Below are 19,274 nucleotides of genomic sequence, written 5' to 3'. Positions count from 1 at the left end.
CGAAGCTTTATTATCTCATGCTGCTTTTGTTTTAATGTTCTTTGCGGCTTTTTGTATCTCTGAGATTGTACCAAATACGGTAACAAAATATAGTTTGGAAGGTTTGTTTTTATCAGAAGTTTCTTTTTCAGATAAGGTTCTTATTTTTGTTAGAAGATGGAAAATGGATAGATTAGGAAAAGGTCAGTGGCTCAATCTATTCACTTGTGGCGACTCCATCCTCTGTCCTTTATTTATTCTCAAAAAATACCTTTCGGGCAGACCGGTTACAGGTCAGCATTTTTTGTTCATATGGATTCTTCTCCTATGACAAAATTTCAGTTTTCAGCAATACTAAGACGATGTTTTACTCATTTAGGTCTTTCCCTTTTTAAATTTTCTACTCATTCTTTCAGAATTGGAGCCGCTACATAAGCTGCTAGATTGGGTTTGAGCGACGAGGTCATTATGAGATTAGGTAGATGGGAGTCTAGTAGATTTAATATTTACATTCGACCTAACTTATCTCTTTAATTTATAGGTGCCAAATCTTACACATGGATAGTTGGCCATTCATACATATACTGGGCTCATAAAAGAGCTTCACAGCGTTGCTACGGTTCCAACCTATCGTTACCTTCTGATAAGTTTCATATTCTTTGGAAAGGTATTCGTGGTCTACAATGGACTAATCTTTTCTTTCACCTTTCTGATTTGTTTCATTCTTGGCCTTCTCCATCTATGTTAATTTTGCACCTTGGAGGTAACCATGTTGGTAGATGAAAAACTTTAGATTTGAAGTTCTTAATGAAGCAAGATTTGCATCGTTTAAAAATAGGATTTTTTAAAACAGCTTACCTGTAAAATCCTTTTCTTTCGAAGGACATCACGGGACACAGAGCCACAGTAATTACTGATGGGTTATATAGGTATCACTGGTGATTGGACACTGGCACACCCTATCAGGAAGTTCAACCCCCTATATAATCCCTCCCCCTTGCAGGGATACCTCAGTTTTGTAGCCAAGCAATATAGTGTATTAGAAGAGGGGCGGGACCTCTGTGTCCCGTGATGTCCTTCGAAAGAAAAGGATTTTACAGGTAAGCTGTTTTAAAAAATCCTATTTTCATTCTCGAACATCACGGGACACAGAGCCACAGTAATTACTGATGGGATGTCCCAGAGCAATGCTACCTGAGGGGGGGGAACCACGACCAAGTAGGGTGCAATCAGACCTGAGGACCCTGTACCGCTGCCTGCAGCACACTACGCCCAAAGGCGATATCCTCATGCCTTCTCACATCCACCTGATAGAATCTGGTGAATGTATGAACTGAAGACCAGGTTGCGGCCTTGCAGATTTGAGCCATAGAGACCCGGTGATGCACTGCCCAAGAAGCACCAATAGCCCTTGTGGAATGTGCCCTGATCTGAAACGGAGGAATCTTCTGTTTCAAACCGTAAGCTTGAATGATCAACTGTCGAATCTATTTAGAAATGGTAGCTTTTGACGCTGCCTGTCCTCTATTGGGACCCTCTGGCAGCACAAACAAAACATCCGTCTTGCGGATCTGAGTAGTTGCCCCTAGATAGGCCTTAACTGCTCTTACTACATCCAACGAATGTAGAGATCTCTCTTCCGGAGAACAGGGATCTGGAAAAAAGGAAGGTAGAACAATGTCTTGGTTTAAATGAAAATCAGAAACCACCTTCGGTAAAAAACTAGGATGAGGGCGTAGTACCACTCTATCCTTGTGTATAATCAAATAAGGCTCCTTACAGGAAAGAGCTGCTAATTCTGATACTCTTCTAGCAGAAGAGATGGCCACCAGAAAAATTAATTTCCTTGTCAACAAGACCAAAGGAATCTGACTTATTGGTTCAAAAGGCTGTTTCTGTAACACAGCCAGGACCAAATTCAAGTCCCAGGGGTTTAGGGGCGCTTTAACCGGAGGATTAAGACGCATCACCCCCTGCATAAAGTTTCGGACCAAAGAATGCGAAGCAAGTGGCCGCTGAAATAATACTGATAAAGCAGAAACCTGGCCCTTGATGGTACTCCAGCTTCATCACTAATCCCATCTGTAGAAAATCAAGGATTCTACCTATGACATATTTCCTGGGATGCCAACCTCTGGATTCACACCAGGTTATATAAGCCTTCCAGACTCTATGATAAATCATCCTGGAAGCTGGCTTCCTTGCATTAATCAAGGTAGATATGACAGGACCTGAGAGCCCACGACTCTTCAGAACGTGGGTCTCAATAGCCAAACCGTCAAATTTAGCGTTTGTAAGGCAGGATGGAACACTGGACCTTGAGATAACAGGTCTGGGCGTACCGGTAGGGTCCACGGGGAACCCACCGTCATCCTTACTATTTCTGCATACCAAGTCCTTCTGGGCCAAGCGGGGGCCACCAGAAGTACCGCCTTCCTTTCCTGCCTGATCCTGCGAAGGAGTCGTGGTAGTAGCAGAATAGGCGGGAATGCATAAATCAGTGAGAACCGATGCCACGGAATCACCAACGCATCCGTCCCGCATGCAAGAGGATCTTTTGTCCTTGCCACAAATCTGTCTACTTTTTGTTGAATCGGAATGCAAAGAGATCTACATCTGGAACCCCCCATCTTTGGCATATGGCCCAAAAGACGTCGGGATGCAGAGACCATTCCCCTGGAAGTAACTGCTGGCGACTTAGATAGTCCGCCTGCCAATTTTCTATTCCCGGGATGAAAACTGCCGATATGCATGGCACATGCATCTCTGCCCAGACTAAGATCTGGTTCACCTCTTTTTGAGCAGCTCGGCTCCGGGTGCCTCCCTGATGATTGACATAAGCCACTGCTGTGGCATTGTCGGACTGGATCCTGACCAGACAACCCTGTAGCCTGATAGTCCAGGCTTTTAGAGCTAGATGTATCGCCCGGATCTCCAGAATGTTGATGGGTAAGGTCCTCTCTGTCTTGGACCATACCCCTTGGACCGCAGCCTGTTCCAGAACTGCTCCCCAACCTGACAGACTGGCATCTGTTGTTACCACCGTCCAGGTAACCGGTAGAAAGGATCTCCCCTTCTGCAGGTTTTCGGGTATGAGCCACCAATTGGGGCTCTGATGCACCGCATGCGACAGGTGCATCGGAAAGTCTAATGCCTGAACCTTCTTGTTCCAGGTCGACAGAATACTGTGTTGCAGCATTCTTGAGTGAAACTGAGCATAGGGAACTGCTTCGAATAAAGACACCATCTTCCCTAGTAGCCTCATACAAAGGTGGACTGAGGGACCCTTCTTGGTCCTTACTGTCAGAATCAGCTCTCTCAAAGCAGTGATCTTTGCCTGGGGTAGAAATATCTTCTCCTGGCTTGTATCTATAATCAGACCTAAATACTCCAGTCTTCTTACTGGTTTTAGGAAAGACTTTTCTAAGTTGAGGATCCAACCCAGGTGTTCTAGATACCTGACCGTGGTCCTCAAGTTTCCCTTCAAAGAGGCTACCGACCAGTCTATCAAGAGCAGGTCGTCTAGGTATGCTATGACAGCTATACCCTGAGCCCATAATCTGGCCAGAGGAGGAGCCAAGATCTTTGTGAACACTCGAGGTGCAGTGGCTATCCCGAAAGGTAGAGCCACAAACTGGAAATGGCGCCCTCCTACCTCGAAGCGCAGAAACTTCTGATGAGCAGGAAAAATGGGCACATGCAGATATGCATCTCTGATGTCTATTGATGCCAGAAATTCTCCTCCCTGCAGGGTGGAAACTACTGTTCGAATTGATTCCATGCGGAAGGATTGAATCCTTAGGAATCGGTTCAGATCCCTTAAGTCCAGAATGGGCCTGACATCCCCATTTGGCTTTTGGACCGTAAAAAGGTTGGAATAGAAGCCCAATCCCTAGTCCTTTACGGGAACTATCATAAGGTCCTCCTGCGACAAAAGTCGCTCTAACGCTAGAAGGAGCGACTGCTTCTTCTCTGGGCCTCTGGGAACATTTGATCTGAGGAACCGAGGAGAGGGGAATTTCTGAAACTCCAGCTTGTACCCTAAGGTTACCGTGGAGATTACCCATCTGTCCTGGAAGTCCTCCTGCCAGAGCTCTGAGAACTGTCGCAGTCTTGCCCCCACTCGAGTGAGCGGGGGCGCCCCCTCATGCAGAGGTCTTAGTGTTTTGCCTAGTAGGCTTCTTTCCCCAGGACTTCTTTTGTCCCTGGGGTTGACTCTTGTCCCTGGACCCCGATGGAGGCAGCCGTCGAGACTGCCTGGAGGCTGAAGCCCCCGGCGCTGGGGAAAGAGTCCGTTTGAAAGAGGGACGCTTACTCTTCTTCTTGACAGGTAAGAGAGTGCTTTTCCCACAAGAGATTCTCTTGATATAGTTATCCAAGTCCTCTCCAAACAACCTTGCACCACGAAATGGAAACCCAGCCAGTAGCTTCTTACATGGTGCTTCGGCTGACCAATTTTTCAACCATAGGATTCTACGTATATGCACCAACCCCAGTGAAAGACGGGAGGTTTGCACAATAGAATCTCTAATGGCGTCAACCACAAAGCATAAGGCCGCTGGAAGGTTAGCAAACCCCTGGGCCTGCTGTTCAGGTAATACTTTGATGACCTGCTTAACATGGTCTCTTAAGTATTGACAGACTCCAATCGCTGCTACTGCAGGTTGGGCCACTGATCCTGCTAAGGAGAAAACATCCTTCAATAGGGATTCCATCCTTTTATCTACAGGATCCCTGAGCATCTGAGCATTGTCTACAGGACAAGTCAGGCTATTATTTACGGAGGAAATGGCGGCATCAATAGCCGGTATTCCCCACATTTTAATAAACTTTTCTTCCATCGGATAAAGTGTTGAAAACTTTCTCGGCGGAAAAAAACGTTTGTCTGGGTGATCCCACTCAGAATAAATAATCTTTTCAAGTAAAGTATGAACAGGAAAAGCATGTGCTGCTTGGAAAGGTTTCAGTGACCCCAAAGCAGAAGAGGATTCTTTAGCAGTTTCAGGTATGGGCAACTTAAATGTGGAGTGGACCAATCCAGTGAGGATCTGCACTAAGACTTTCTCCTCTTGGGAAGTCGCAGAGGGTCCCTCTCCACCTGAATCCTCCGAAGAGAAATCATCCATCCCATCCCGATCCTCTGAAAGGGATTCATCTCCTTTATCCCAGAGCTCCTCTGTCTGAGGGTCTTGGGGAACAGAGGAAAGCCTAGTGCGTTTTCTTCCACTGAGTGAAGACGTAATCACGGCCATTAATCTTTCCTCTAGACCATTAATGGTTGAGGAAAAAACCTCTTGTGTAATATATACAGGGGCTGAAGTGCCAGAAGCAGGTGTAGCCCCTGACCCGGATGGCTCTCCCTGGCTAGCCGTCCCTGGCCCATCTTTAGGGGGGAGGATGCTGCCGACAGGGGGCCCTCAGAACCTGAATGAGATCCCCTAGTGTCTCTGGTTCCTGGGGTGCTTGAACCTCTTCTACCCATAGTGCAAAGCAACAAGGTGTGAGGTATACAAATGAACACTGCCCGCTGAGCGATGTAGTCTGGCTAAAAGCCTTGCTACCCAATGCTCAGTCTGGTGTTACTTCAGTAAATGCTGCCTAGGAGAATGCCTGTGTCCCACCTTACATGCGACCGTCAGCTCTGTGTCTCTCAGAAGGCTGAGTGCACCTGTACAGAGTGCCTTTAATAGCCTGCAGCTGGCCTGAGTGGGAATGTAAACATTCTGTGCTGACATCCCGCCCCCTCCTCTACCGCCCCCCCCTCGAGTTTTGAAAAAAACGAGCGATTCCCGCACTGCCGACTCTCCTGTCATGCTTCCGGAGAAAGGCTGGGGATGGGGATGGGGGGGGGGGGGGAGTCTGGTAACAAGATCTGCCTGAACGGCTATCTTGAGAGATGGTGGCCATTAGGCCGCAGAGCCCGGGTGGTATAACCACTTTCTAGACCCCTGTGGCCCCTCTCTAGCCTGGGGGGGAACCATTCAAACATGAGAAATCCCCCTTTCCACCTTACCTGTTTGCAGCCTGCTTGAGACGCTGGGACATAAACAGCGATTACAACACCTGAGACAGAGTCAGCATGTGTAGGTTTGTGCTCTTGGCAGCCCCCGGTGGTCACAATAGGCATAGCATGCATTTACCTTAAAGGAGAAAAGCCACTAGAACTCAAAAATTCTGTGGAATCTCCTCTTACCTTATCCAGCCGCAGGGTGCTGTTTACACAGACCCAATCTTCACCTCTCACGGTGGGCTCCGTTTGAAAAAACCATCAGAGACTGGGGCCCCATCAGTAGGGGGATCCAACAGTTCTGGGACCGTAAAGCACCTCGCCAGAAATTAGGAAGTTTAAAGCCATTTTCTGATCTGCGGGGTCCAGCTCTCTAAAAAGAGAAGCATTACGGGTAAAACCTTGTTTCTTCGGACACGAGGCCCGGGTACCATTCAATTCGGCCATGAAAAGACACTTTGAATGGATCCGGTTCGCCTGGCTTGCCCCAGTATAGGATCTTAGGATATTCCCTTTGGAGCTCAGCACAGGACATCTTTACACATCCATCACCTAAGACACTGGCGTAAAAACTGAGGTATCCCTGCAAGGGGGAGGGATTATATAGGGGGTTGAACTTCCTGATAGGGTGTGCCAGTGTCCAATCACCAGTGATACCTATATAACCCATCAGTAATTACTGTGGCTCTGTGTCCCGTGATGTTCGAGAAACAAATTAATGTTTCCTAATACATGTATTATTTTCTCTGAAATGGTTTCCCGCCTACCTTGGTTATATTCTCTGGGCAGTAGACAGCTTGAAAAAGATAAAAAACAGAGAACTAATCATTCGATGGAAAAATTCATGCCTTTGATAGGGGAATCTCTTTCAGTCACGTTGATCTGGAAGGAGGTTTTCCTGGTCTATATAGACAAGATGGCGTACATCTTTCTGATGTTGGTCTTGATATCTTTAACTTAGGTCTTCAAAATTGCATTGAACAGGCCGCGGTTCTGGGGTAGCCTTGCTTTGTTTGCAAAAACTCGGCTAGTGGGGACTTGGTTTTATGAATTGATTTATTTATAGCTCAAGTCCTATGACTGAGCAAGTTTAAAATTGTTTTTTAAGTTTGAAATTAAATTTATTATTTCGTTGATTATTTTTGAATAAAGTTATTTGTTTTATCTTAATACCAATAAAGGTGCTGTGGCCATTTAAAACACCAATCTGTTGTACTGTGCTTATTTAAATTAATATATGGTGCGACCTACAATTCCATGTGTATTCGGGGTCTGAGAACCATAAAAATGGACCACAGTGCCAGTTGCACTATGCAGCTAACGACACTCGTTGCAAAACTTGCTAAGGTGAGCACCTAGCAGGCTCCAGTACCCAAAGCAACATTACGGGCTGTCGGGCACACAATAGGGTCTGGGTTCAGTATTCAAGGAGCTGAGGGTAACCAATTCAGTGCTAAATAGTCCAGGGGAGTAAACTGTCACATCTTCATCTGTGAAATGTCACAGAAAAAAAAAAGAAGAATATATAGTTTAGAAAGGAAAATCATTTTAAATCTCCCAAATGGGGTCAAAAAGATCATTTAAAAAGACAGAGTTTACGGCTAGCACAGTGCTTGTCAGTCATCATCATTAGTGAATCTCACCCTAGCTCTAATGCCCAGCATGACATGACTCACCAACCAGGGATTCCTCTGAATGACTTTCTGCCTTTTTCCACTCTGTTCACTGACATACATATACACACACACACACACACACACACACACACACACACACATACACACCTTGTATGAGTATTTTTTGTATGTGTATTTTTCACAGGCAAGAAAAAAAATAAATGGACCAACCAAAAGAGACAAAAGCAATAAACAGAAAATAAATAAATGAATATATAAATATAATTTAATTAAGCTATTCATCCCAAAGGTCTTCCACAGAGGCAGCTGACTTTGAAGGAGACATAACATGCTCTAGGCAAACCTAACAAACAACCCTTATATCTGCCACACTAACATACTGGGTGAAAGCAGTGTAATTATGTGGATTAATATATAAATATAAACTAAATGGGAATAATGTCCAAAAATCAGGAAGCAAAAACATGCATTGTATTCCAGAAGCATGAGGACTAAATAGATGTGTTAAATTTTCCTGGTTATAAGAGTTACGTTTGTCTCTTGCAATCATGGTAGAATGCACAATGTTTGCATATCAGGTCAATTTACAGCTGAACTCTAGGCAAACAGCTAAATACACAGATGAAATACATGCATAGGAGCTGTTTTACCTACCAAAGGCTTAGTATTTCTTTCCATCCAGTTCCGAAATTTACACAGCCCTGCCACACCACACAGCCCTATTTGGCAGGGCAGGAGACAAGTATTTCACCACTGCAATTCAGTAACACTTACAGGGCTTATCCCTCCTTCACCCTTTGAATGGACAGTAAAGGAGAAGAAAGAGTCTAATAAGCTTATCTCACTGGGGTTGATTTACTATACCTGGAGAGTAAAAAATCTGGTACAGCTGTGCATGTTAGCCAATCAGCTTCTAACTTGAGCGGAAGTTCCATTTCTGGGTGCTCGGATTCCTGTCAAATCCAGGTATTTGCTCCCACTTCCAGTGAAAGAGCGCCACACATTGTGTGGCGAACTATGCCATGTCCGGCCCCTCCTCCTTCCCCCCCACTGTCTTCTGGGAGACACACAGGTCCCAGAAGACAGCAGGGACCATTCAGAGTGCGCAGCCTGACTCGCCCATGTGCAGTAGGGAACCATGAGTGAAGCCAAAAGTCTTCACTTACTGGTTCCCTTGCCAGGAATGGCAGCAGCAGCATCCATCAGTTGATCCCAAGATCAGCTTCGGGTGCCGACATCGCGGGCTCCCTGAACAGGTAAATGTCCATGTATTAAAAGTCAGCATCTACACTATTTGTAGCTGCTGACTTCTTTTTCCCAGGTGGAATCCCGCTTTCAGCTTGTTCAGTTAAGAGTTGACAAAAAATAAATAAAAATCTGCAAGCTAAATGGTTTCAATGCAGAGCTACACCAGATTTTGCACTCTCCAGTTTAAGTAAATCAGCACAGCTGTCTCACTCTCCTCTGGATCCTTGTTACAACAAACACTGCAGCAGAAATGATTGGCTGCTTGTGCTTCTTCTCCCAGTCTGAGCTCTGCTGTATAGGGCCTGCAAGAGTTACATACTGTCACCAGTCAGTATCCCTGATCACCACCACACCAGTCATATGATGACGCTGTATTGCTATTGGTGACAGTAAGTATATGGGAAAAAAAAAAAAACGTTTTATTAAAATTTTTCATTTTCCAAAAAATTGTGACAAAAAAAACTCCATCTACCCCCCACCCCAAAGCACCTTGTCCCCGTGTTGATGGGGATAAGGGCATCTTCCCCACAACCCTGGGCTGTGGTTATGGGGGTTTGTGGGCTTATCTGCATCTGGAAACCCCTTTAAAGGCCCCCCAGATCCCCCCCCTCCCATGTGAATGAGTATGGGGTATAGCCATTCACCCCAAAAAAGATAGTCCAGCGTAAAAAAATAATTAATAAAGGTCCACTGTGGTAGCGCCAATGTCGCGATTAAAAGAAAAAAAAAAACTGTCTGACAGTTTTTATATAACTATGGGGTGTGGTCATGCAGTGATGTAACCCGAAGAACCTGCCCTTTTCTGACGTCACTGCCCCGGGCATGATGGGTCCGTGACGTCTAAAGGGGGCGGGGTCTTCCTGGGTGACATCACAGCATGGCCACACCCCAGAGCCTTCGTCGAGGAAGGAAGAAACTTTTTTTGGCCCGGCAATGGCGATGGCCATCATGATTGACGTTGGAGCTACCACAGGGGGGACATTATTACATTTTTAATAAAGGACTTGTCAAAAACTGCCTCCTGATTTTTCTTATACTACACAGTTTTTTTTGGGGGTGAATGGGTAGGGGTACCCCATACTCATTTACATAGGGGAGCCATAATTTGGAGGCCCCCTTTCTTAAAGGGGGCTTACAGATGCCGATAAGCCCCCCCCACATAAGCTTCCCACCCGCAGACCCCCACAACCACAGCCCAGGGTTGTGTGGAAAAGGGTCCTTGCCCCCATCAACATGGGGACAAGGTGCTTTGGGGTGGGGGGCATGTGGCCTGGTATGGGTCAGGAGTGGGGCGCACTCATTCTCCTCCCCCCACCTTTCCTGGCCTGCCAGGCTGCATGCTCTGATAAGGGCCTTTTTTATTTATTTTGGCGTGGGGTTTCCCCTCAAGATCCATATCAGACCCAAGTCGCACTCATCTCAAAGTCGGATCAAGATCAGATCCCGTTCATTAAAGTCACATGGAAGTCAGATCAATGATGGACCGAAGTCACAGGGCAAAGTCGGATTGACAGTACAGGGGGTCCCCTACTTACAAACATCCGACTTACAAACGACTCCTACTTACAAACGGAGGGAGACAACAGGAAGTGAGAGGAAATCTACCACTAGGAAGGGAAATTCACTCCTGTAAGAGTTAATATGGGTAAAAGGTGTCTCCACTGATGCTTTATCACCTATCCTTATTTCCCTTTAAACCCCAAATTTTCAAAATCCAATTGTCATTGGGACAGAAAGTGAGGTGAAATCTTCTGAACAGGGGCACAGACAGCAAAACAAATGTTACAGGGGTGATAACCCTTCCCTATGCTATCTACAAAACTTAAAAATAGATTTTTTGGCTGGAGCTACACTTAAAAAATTTACCTGTTCCGACTTACAAACAGATTCAACTTAAGAACAAACCTACAGTCCCTATCTTGTTTGTAACCCGGGGACCCCCTGTACCAGTGTGAACCGGGCATTAATGAGCGCAGGTCTGCATTAATTTGTAACCATTTTATCCAACTGGAGGTCATCTTTAATAAAAAACCTATGTATAAAAGAGCACAGAGGCTGCAATTGCTGACCTCTCCCTCTGAAAATACTTGTTCCCTGGCACTGATCTGAGTCAGTGCTCATTTAGTCTAGTGGATTGTAAAAGCACTTTACCTGATCCTCCTCTCCCCCAGCAGACTTCCCTATGCACCAGCAATGGACTGTCTGTCAGCGTCCTCACATCCAATGTAGGGTCAAAGACCCTGCATCAGTCTTGATGATGTCCCAAGACGTTAGAGCGCTAAACATGGGGGTGAAGAGACTGTAGGGATCACTCTAGAAGCACAGAGGTGCTGGAGAGAATGATCAGGTAAGGGCTAAATAGCACACAGTGCAGTGACAGGCATTTTACTGCATTGTAAAATGTCTGTCACTGCAAGGACATACAGAAAACAATTGTTTTCTGTGTGTCCTATTCACATTACAAACTTAAACCAGAGCTGAGACGAAGCATGCATCTATAAAATGCAGATGCATTGCATCACAACGCACGGTACAGAATTGCATTGTACTGTACAGCAGGACAGGACAGTGCATCACGCTGCTGTATAGCAACATGAAGTGTACCTTTGTACACTTCAAATAAAGTTTGTGCAAAAACAAGCCGTGTGTGATGCGCTGAATCGTGCACCACACTGCTCCTTACCAGTTGGGAACAAACAGCTGCTAGAGAGGTAAAGCTCTCCCTCGGCTGTCTGTTCTTGTGTGAATACAGCCTTAATCTGTTTTCCCAAATCCCCTAGACATAAATGAGCATTTAAACCTTGCAGTACGGGTTTCGCCCCACTGCAAGGAGAATTTTTAGGTTTTCTGGAGTTCATCTTTAAATAGTAGGAATGCAGATGGTGTAAGCTTGCACAACAATTTTTAGCAGCATACCCACCCTGTATTTAGGTACATTCATCAGCTTATGTATTTGCCTAGAGGGAATGTACACATGCTTGCCGTGTTAGGCTTCCACCAAACATTTTTTTTATTTAAAGTCAGGCCGACTAAACAGATCTTTTGCACTTTACTATAAATACAAATATACATATTTCACGGGAAAATGTATAATGAGCAGCAATTCAGTCCTGATCACCGCTCCCACAAACTCATCACCTAGTACTGTGGACAATACAGAAACTCCTTATAGTGGGGAGGCAGGTGACATGCTTCCCCATACTCAGAAGAATTGTGTTGGTTCAGCAACAGTGTTGGAGGTGGGGTTGGACATTTTTTTTTGCTTTCACAGGTTTGCATAAAACATTTTTTTTTAAATCTATCCTTCAGTAGTGCATTAGTACTGAAATTGCTAAGACTATTGGGACCTTGCTTAAAGCCTTGCTGCTTCAGCCTTAAGGATACAGGTCAGCACAATGATACTATTAAAGTTGACAATTATGTATGTAAACTAACCCAAACCTGTAGATATTTATCATTTACATAACTTTTCTGTGCAGCCTTTTGTGCTGTGCTAGCAGCCACTGCAGTCGATGATGAAATTGCAGAGGGAGGCAACCAAATAACAGGTGGTTTCTCTGTGCAGAAATTAAGCAGATGTACACCCAAGAGCTCAAATATTAAATTAGATGCAGACAAGACATTACACAATATTAAGAACCCATTCACACCATTGGGCGCATTATTGCATACACATAAACGCGTGTTGCATCAAGGCAGTCCATTCATTTAAAATAGACACACAAACGATTGTTGGCAGGGTGCTGCACCACAATACACATCAATGCATTGCTGCATGCTCAGCCGCGCTGCAATGTGCGCCAGACGGTCTTTAGGTGGTTCCCCTGTCCCAGGAGCTCTCACTTTGGAAAAAGGTAGTGCCAGGACAGACGGTAATTTATTTGAATATAGCAAGAAAAAAATAATGATAGAGTTACTGAAGTTACAGCATGTAGAGCATCTCACAAAAGTGAGTACACCCCTCACATTTTTGTAAATATTTTATTATATCTTTTCATGTGACAACACTGAAAAAATGACACATTGCTACAATGTAAAGTAGTGAGTGTACAGCTTGTATAACAATGTCAATTTGCTGTCCCTTCAAAATAACTCAACAGCCATTAATGTCTAAACCGCTGGCAACAAAAGTGAGTACACCCCTAATGGGGCGTACACACGGTCGGACTTTTCGGCTACAAAAGTCCGACGGACGCCGACAGACAATCCGATCGTGTGTGGGCTTCCCCGGACTTTCAGCGGACTTTTCCAGTCGCAAATCTGACGGACTTTAGATTTGGAATTTTTAGATTTTTAGATTTTGCTTCAAATCTTGACATCGTAACTCCGCCGGACCCAGAAATCCGCTCGTCTGTATGCTAGTCCGACGAACAAAAACCCACGCTAGGGCAGCTATTGGCTACTGGCTATCAACTTCCTTATTTTAGTCCGGTGCACGTCATCACGTACAAATCCGTCGGACTTTTGTGTGATCGTATGTAGGCAAGTCCGTTCGTTAGAAAGTCCGCCGCAAGTCCACCAAAAGTTTGTCGGACGGGCTGTCGGACTTTTGTAGCCGAAAAGTCCGATCGCGTGTACGCCCCGTAAGTGAAAATGTGCAAATTGAGCCCAATTATTAATTTTTCCTCCCCGGTGTCATGTGACTCGTTAGTGTTACAAGGTCTCAGGTGTGAATGGAAAGCAGGTGTGTTAAATTTGGTGTTATCGCTCTCACTCTCTCATACTGGTCACTGGAAGTTCAACATGACACCTCATGGCAAAGAACTCTGAGGATCTGTCATGGTCTGGGGCTGCATGAGTACTGCCAGTACTGGGGAGCTACAGTTCATTGAAGGAACCATTAATTCCAACATGTACTGTGACATACTGTGATTCCCCCTCCCTTCGGAGACTGGGCCACAGGGCAGTATTCCAACACAACAACCCCAAACACACCTCCAAGATGACCACTGCCTTGCTAAAGAAGCTGAGGGTAAAGGTGATGGACTGGCCAAGCATGTCTCCAGACCTAAACCCCATTGAGTATCTGTGGGGGCATCCTCAAATGGAAGATGGAGAAGTGCAAGGTCTCTAACATCCACCAGCTCTGTGATGTCGTCATGGAGGAGTGGAAGAGGACCCCAGTGGCAACCTGTGAAGCTCTGGTGAACTCCATGCCCAAGAGGGTTAAGGTAGTGCTGGAAAATAATGGTGGCCACACAATATATTGACACTTTGGGTCCAATTTAGACATTTTCACTTAGGGGTGTACTCACTTTTGTTGCCAGCAGTTTAGACATTAATGGCTGTGTGTTGAGTTATTTTGAGGGGACAGCAAATTTACACTGTTATACAAAGCCGTACACTCACTACTTTACATTGTAACAAAGTGTCATTTCTTCAGTGTTGTCACATGAAAAGATATAATAAATAGTTACACAACTGTGAGGGAGTCTACTCACTTTTGTTAGATACTGTATGTACAGCAACACATTAAAATGTGGGGTTTGAGTTTACATACACTTTAATGGACAGGATGTCAGCTGTGTGTTTGAAACAATTACTCCATACAACTTTAGAAGTGAAACATGAATTTAACCTAAAAATATTAAAATTGATACATATGTACAGTTATTTTTAAGGACAGACAGAGACAGACAGACAGACATAGAAAATACTATGCAAATAACTTGAGGGGAGCAACTGTGCTGTGCAGCAGATTGGCACATGACATATGAGAAGAGCAGAAACATCACAAGACCTACCTATTGCGGAGCTTATTATTTTCTATTTCTGTGATATATCTTGATACAAAATATTACATGGTTGCTTAACAACTGACACAATAGCTGACTGACTCATGCCGTTTGGATTGCATGGGAGGTGCAAGGACTGGAGACACACCCATGCCAAAATGAACAGCTTTCTTCTGTGTTTCTACACTAATGTCAGCTGTCATCTCTACAAAACCCAGGCAATGAAAGACAGATTAGGCAGGCCTATCACTACAGAGAAAATCGATTATATACTGGGCAAGATTGTAGTGTTGTGGTAAGGCAGGAATTACTTTTTCTGAAATAATCAGCGTGTAAAATCAGCAGTTTCGGAAACCTTTTATGATTCCTTTTAGACCCCTTTCACACTTGTGCGATCTGAAAGTCACAAGATTTTGCTGCGATTTTGACACAATGCCTGTGTAATCTCAAGGTCTCTGGACGAAAGTAGTGCAAGGACTACTTTGAAGTCGCTGCAACTTGAAGTCACACAGATATGAACGGTACTTATTGGAAATCATGGGGAAAGACTTGTCATGCGAGTTTGCAGTCCCAAGTCGCAGAACAAGTCACACAAGTGTGAAAAGGACCTTAGAAGGAAGCTGCACAAAGGGGGCTTTACACTCCTCTATGCCTGGCTGCAGATAAATGCAGCTTATTCTATCTGCTCCCAAAAAGTCATATAATCATACACCTTTTTGGCAGCTGGAATATCATACACACAGTTGCCAATTTGCCCTGATTTCTAAGGAAGAGTTTTAGGACGTTTACGTCAGACACAGTCAACTGCCTTTTTAAAAGCAGTATGAATGCATATGCAAGAAAAATGATTGTATTCCAACAAACCTAGTTTACACCACTGCAGTGCTTTCAGGTGCGTTTAACACAAGCACAGCATGCTGCATTTTTTCACACCATGAAACACACAGAAATGCACATGAACTCATTCAAACGTATGTAAACGCATCTAAAGAAAATTAATTGAAATTAAAAAAAAAAAAAAAAAATTACTCCAAAAACCACACACAAACTGAAAACGCATGGCAAATGCACACAAAATCAGAAATGCACAGTGAAGGCAGAGATTGTGGTGTAAATGAGCTCTAAGGCCTCTTTCTTGCACACTGATGCCTAAAAACACCTTTTTTTTAACTGATGTAAATGCAGACTATTGTTTTCAATGTGCATGTACTTACAGGTGTGTAAGCATGCACTGCATGTTTGGGGTCATTGTCCCACTGCAGAATAAATTTAGGGCCAAGATAGGAACTAAGGTGCAGAAAGATGGCAGCAGGTGCTCTGGACTGAGGAGTCAAAATGTGAAATATTTGGCTATAGCACAAGGCAGTTTGTTCGCTGAAAGGCTGGAGAGCGATACAATAATGAGTTTCAGGCAACAGTGAAGCATTGTGGCAGTTCCTTGAAAGTTTGGGGCTGCATTTCTGCAAATGGAGGTGAAGATTTGGCGGTCTGCGATTATATGAAGAGACAGAAGGATTTGAGGCAGCCTACATCCACAGGTGATCTGTGGTTAGTTCTCCAAGATGTTTGGAACAACCTACCTGCCGAATTCCTTCAAAAAAACTGCGTGCAAGTGTACCTAGAAGAACTAATGCTGTTTTGAAGGCAAAAGGTGGTCACTCCAAATATTGATTTGATTTGATTTGGATTTCTCTTCTGTTCATTTACTTGCCATTTTGTGAATTGATAAAAATAAACTATTTACTTTTTCTGAAAGCATTCTTAATTTACAGCATTTTTTCACACATGCCTAAAATGTTTACACAGTACTGTGGCTCCTAAAATATGTAGTCGATAGATGCACCCCTTCCACAGCTCCAGTTAAAAGGAGCCTTAAAGAATATGGAGAAAATGATTCGTTGAACCCATATACTTTATTTTCAAAATAACTATTAATATGGAGGTTGGAAGAAAGCTTTAGTGTAATAAAATATTTTTAATAGTTAAATAATCAATTTTTATAATAGAGGTCTATAAATCAGATCAAATCAAATCAACTGAGAAAAAAAAAAAAAATAGGAAGGAAGAAGAATTAGAAGGAGGGGCAGTGCCTTCAAATGCGGAACAGTCGGGAGCAATGTGAAAATGCTAGCTGCTTGGTTGTGTATGGAGTTGAAATTGGAGTCACAGACTTAGAGCCAGTAAATAAAAGTCAGAGGAAAGTCAAGATCCCTATATGTTTAGGGTCAGCAATTCAGAAAGAGCATTGAAGCGTATTTCTAGGCAAAACATTTTATTTTTTTTATTTGGATAGTGTAGGGCTTCTCTGCCAACTTTCCTGATACCATATATACTCAAGTATAAGCCGAGTTTTTCAGCACATTTTTTTGTGCTGAAAGTGCCCCCCTCGGCTTATACTCGAGTCAAGCACTTTTCTGCAGCAAAAAATTTCATTTTCCGAACCGAATTTGGGGCCCTGTATCTCGGGGCCACTTGGTGCTAGGATCCCCAGCTTTGAATATATTGTGGTGCTAGTTCCACTGGCTTTGTACACCAAATATGGGGTTCCTAGCATCAAGTGGCCCCGAGATACGGGGCCCCAAAGTCGGTTCAGAAAATGTCAAGCACTTTTCTGCAGCAGAATGACATTTTCCGAACCGACTTTGGGGCCCCGTACCTTGGGGCCACTTGGTGCTAGGAACCCCAAATGTGGTGTGCAAACCCAGTGGAACTAGTACCACAACACATCCAAAGCTGGGGCTCCTAGCACCAAGTGGCCCCAAGATACAGGGCCCCAAATTCGGTTCGGAAAATGTCATTCTCTGCTGCAGAAAAGTGCTTGACATTTTCTGAACCGAATTGTGGGGCCCTGTTTCTTGGGGCCACTTGGTGCTAGGAACCCCAGCTTTGAATATATTGTGGTGCTAGTTCCACTGGCTTTGTACACCAAATATGGGGTTCCTAGCATCAAGTGGCCCCGAGATACGGGGCCCCAAAGTCGGTTCAGAAAATGTCAAGCACTTTTCTGCAGCAGAATGACATTTTCCGAACCGACTTTGGGGCCCCGTACCTTGGGGCCACTTGGTGCTAGGAACCCCAAATGTGGTGTGCAAACCCAGTGGAACTAGTACCACAACACATCCAAAGCTGGGGCTCCTAGCACCAAGTGGCCCCAAGATACAGGGCCCCAAATTCGGTTCGGAAAATGTCATTCTCTGCTGCAGAAAAGTGCTTGACATTTTCTGAACCGAATTGTGGGGCCCTGTTTCTTGGGGCCACTTGGTGCTAGGAACCCCAGCTTTGAATATATTGTGGTGCTAGTTCCACTGGCTTTGTATATCAAATCATATTTGGGGATCCTAGCACTAAGTGGCCCTGAGATACGGGGCCCCAAAGTCGGTCAACTGTGTCCATCTGCAGCAATGTAATTTTGGGACCCTTTGGGTCCAGAGACCCCAAATTTTGGCTGCAGCTAGGGGGGCATCTAGGAACCCTTAACTACCGAGTTTGTTCGGGGGACCCACGACTGCAAATGGGCACAGTGAGGCATGCAAATGGGCACAGTGAGGCTGCAAATGGGCATTGTTGACCCTCTTTTCCACTTGCAGTAGCTGCGCATTTCTCACCCTAGGCTTATACTCGAGTCAATAAGTTTTCCCAGTTTTTTGTGGTAAAATTAGGTGCCTCGGCTAATATTCTGGTCAACTTATACTTGAGTATATACAGTACTTGGGGCCTCAAGTGTGGTCACTGACATCAAAGGAACACACATAATATCCAGTTAATGTAATGCTACAGAAAGTTGCCAGAAAGTATAGACATACTACAGGAGATGGTCAGAGACTGCAAACCATGTTATAGACAGATATTTTGAGGGGAAATCCAGAATATCATAGCTGACACCAGATAAGGAGGTGATAAAAAATTCATCCAATGGGGACACCTGTTCCAGTGACCACTTTCTAAAAGGGGATATTCCCTCAAGTGATATGCATGCAGAGAGGCAAATTTATCATTTCAAATAAGTAGGACTGAAATCCAGTCAACACACTTTAGTTTGAATACAGCCAACTCAGAATGTGTAGACCATCTAAAAAGATCAATGTCACACCAGAACAAATCACTTGTAAAAAATGAATCCACACAAAGCTGACAATCACCATATCAGTGTGGATATCAGTGGGAAACCCACTTGATTGCATTGTCTGGGAGGAAAACCTGATTGCACTGCGGTCATAAAATCAGAGGCAGGAAATGCTGTAGTTAGGATGACTGCACTTACTCATATGTATCGGTTACAATTAGCTATCTGCCTCCTCAAGTTTGTAGGCCACCTATGCTAAACCCTGAGACACCATAGGTTTCTCAAATGTCGTCATATCTCAATCACCATGTTATAACACCAGGTTTCACCTGCACTATATTTTCCAGCTTCTAAAAACTGGCATGGTTGTTTCATGTGTAGGGGCAACAACAAAAACATTTTTTTTGGCACATGAATTTTCAGAACCAAAAAAACATTTTTCATGAAACTTTACTACTTACGCTATACTCTAATCTTTACCACCAAGTCCTGAACCTAAATTTAGCCACTAAACCCCACACCTATTATAACTAGGCAGTAACTTGTGCTCAACCTCTAAACCTCATCCTAACCCCCACCACCAAATTTAAAGCTCAGCCAAAATC

General features: G+C 44.3%; 1 protein-coding gene across 16 annotated transcripts in view; it reads right to left on the bottom strand.

Moving 5' to 3' along the window:
- Positions 1 to 19,274, bottom strand: part of CAST (calpastatin) — a 264,338-nt gene that overhangs the window by 82,888 nt on the left and 162,176 nt on the right. Inside the window, exon 1 of one of the 16 annotated variants that reach the window (XM_073624552.1) lies at positions 14,616 to 14,686. The exons of 13 other annotated variants lie outside the window; for them this stretch is intronic. The gene's annotated coding sequence lies outside the window, so the exon portion shown is untranslated. Of the gene's footprint in view, positions 1 to 14,615; positions 14,687 to 19,274 lie in introns of those variants that run through there. 2 more of the 16 variants (XM_073624554.1, XM_073624557.1) reach the window with 2 other exon arrangements.

This window comes from Aquarana catesbeiana, linkage group LG01, assembly GCF_042186555.1.
Source record: "Aquarana catesbeiana isolate 2022-GZ linkage group LG01, ASM4218655v1, whole genome shotgun sequence".
Lineage (NCBI taxonomy): Eukaryota > Metazoa > Chordata > Amphibia > Anura > Ranidae > Aquarana > Aquarana catesbeiana.
Note: the sequence above shows the minus strand (reverse complement) of the source record. Positions and strands in the feature narration are given on the sequence as shown.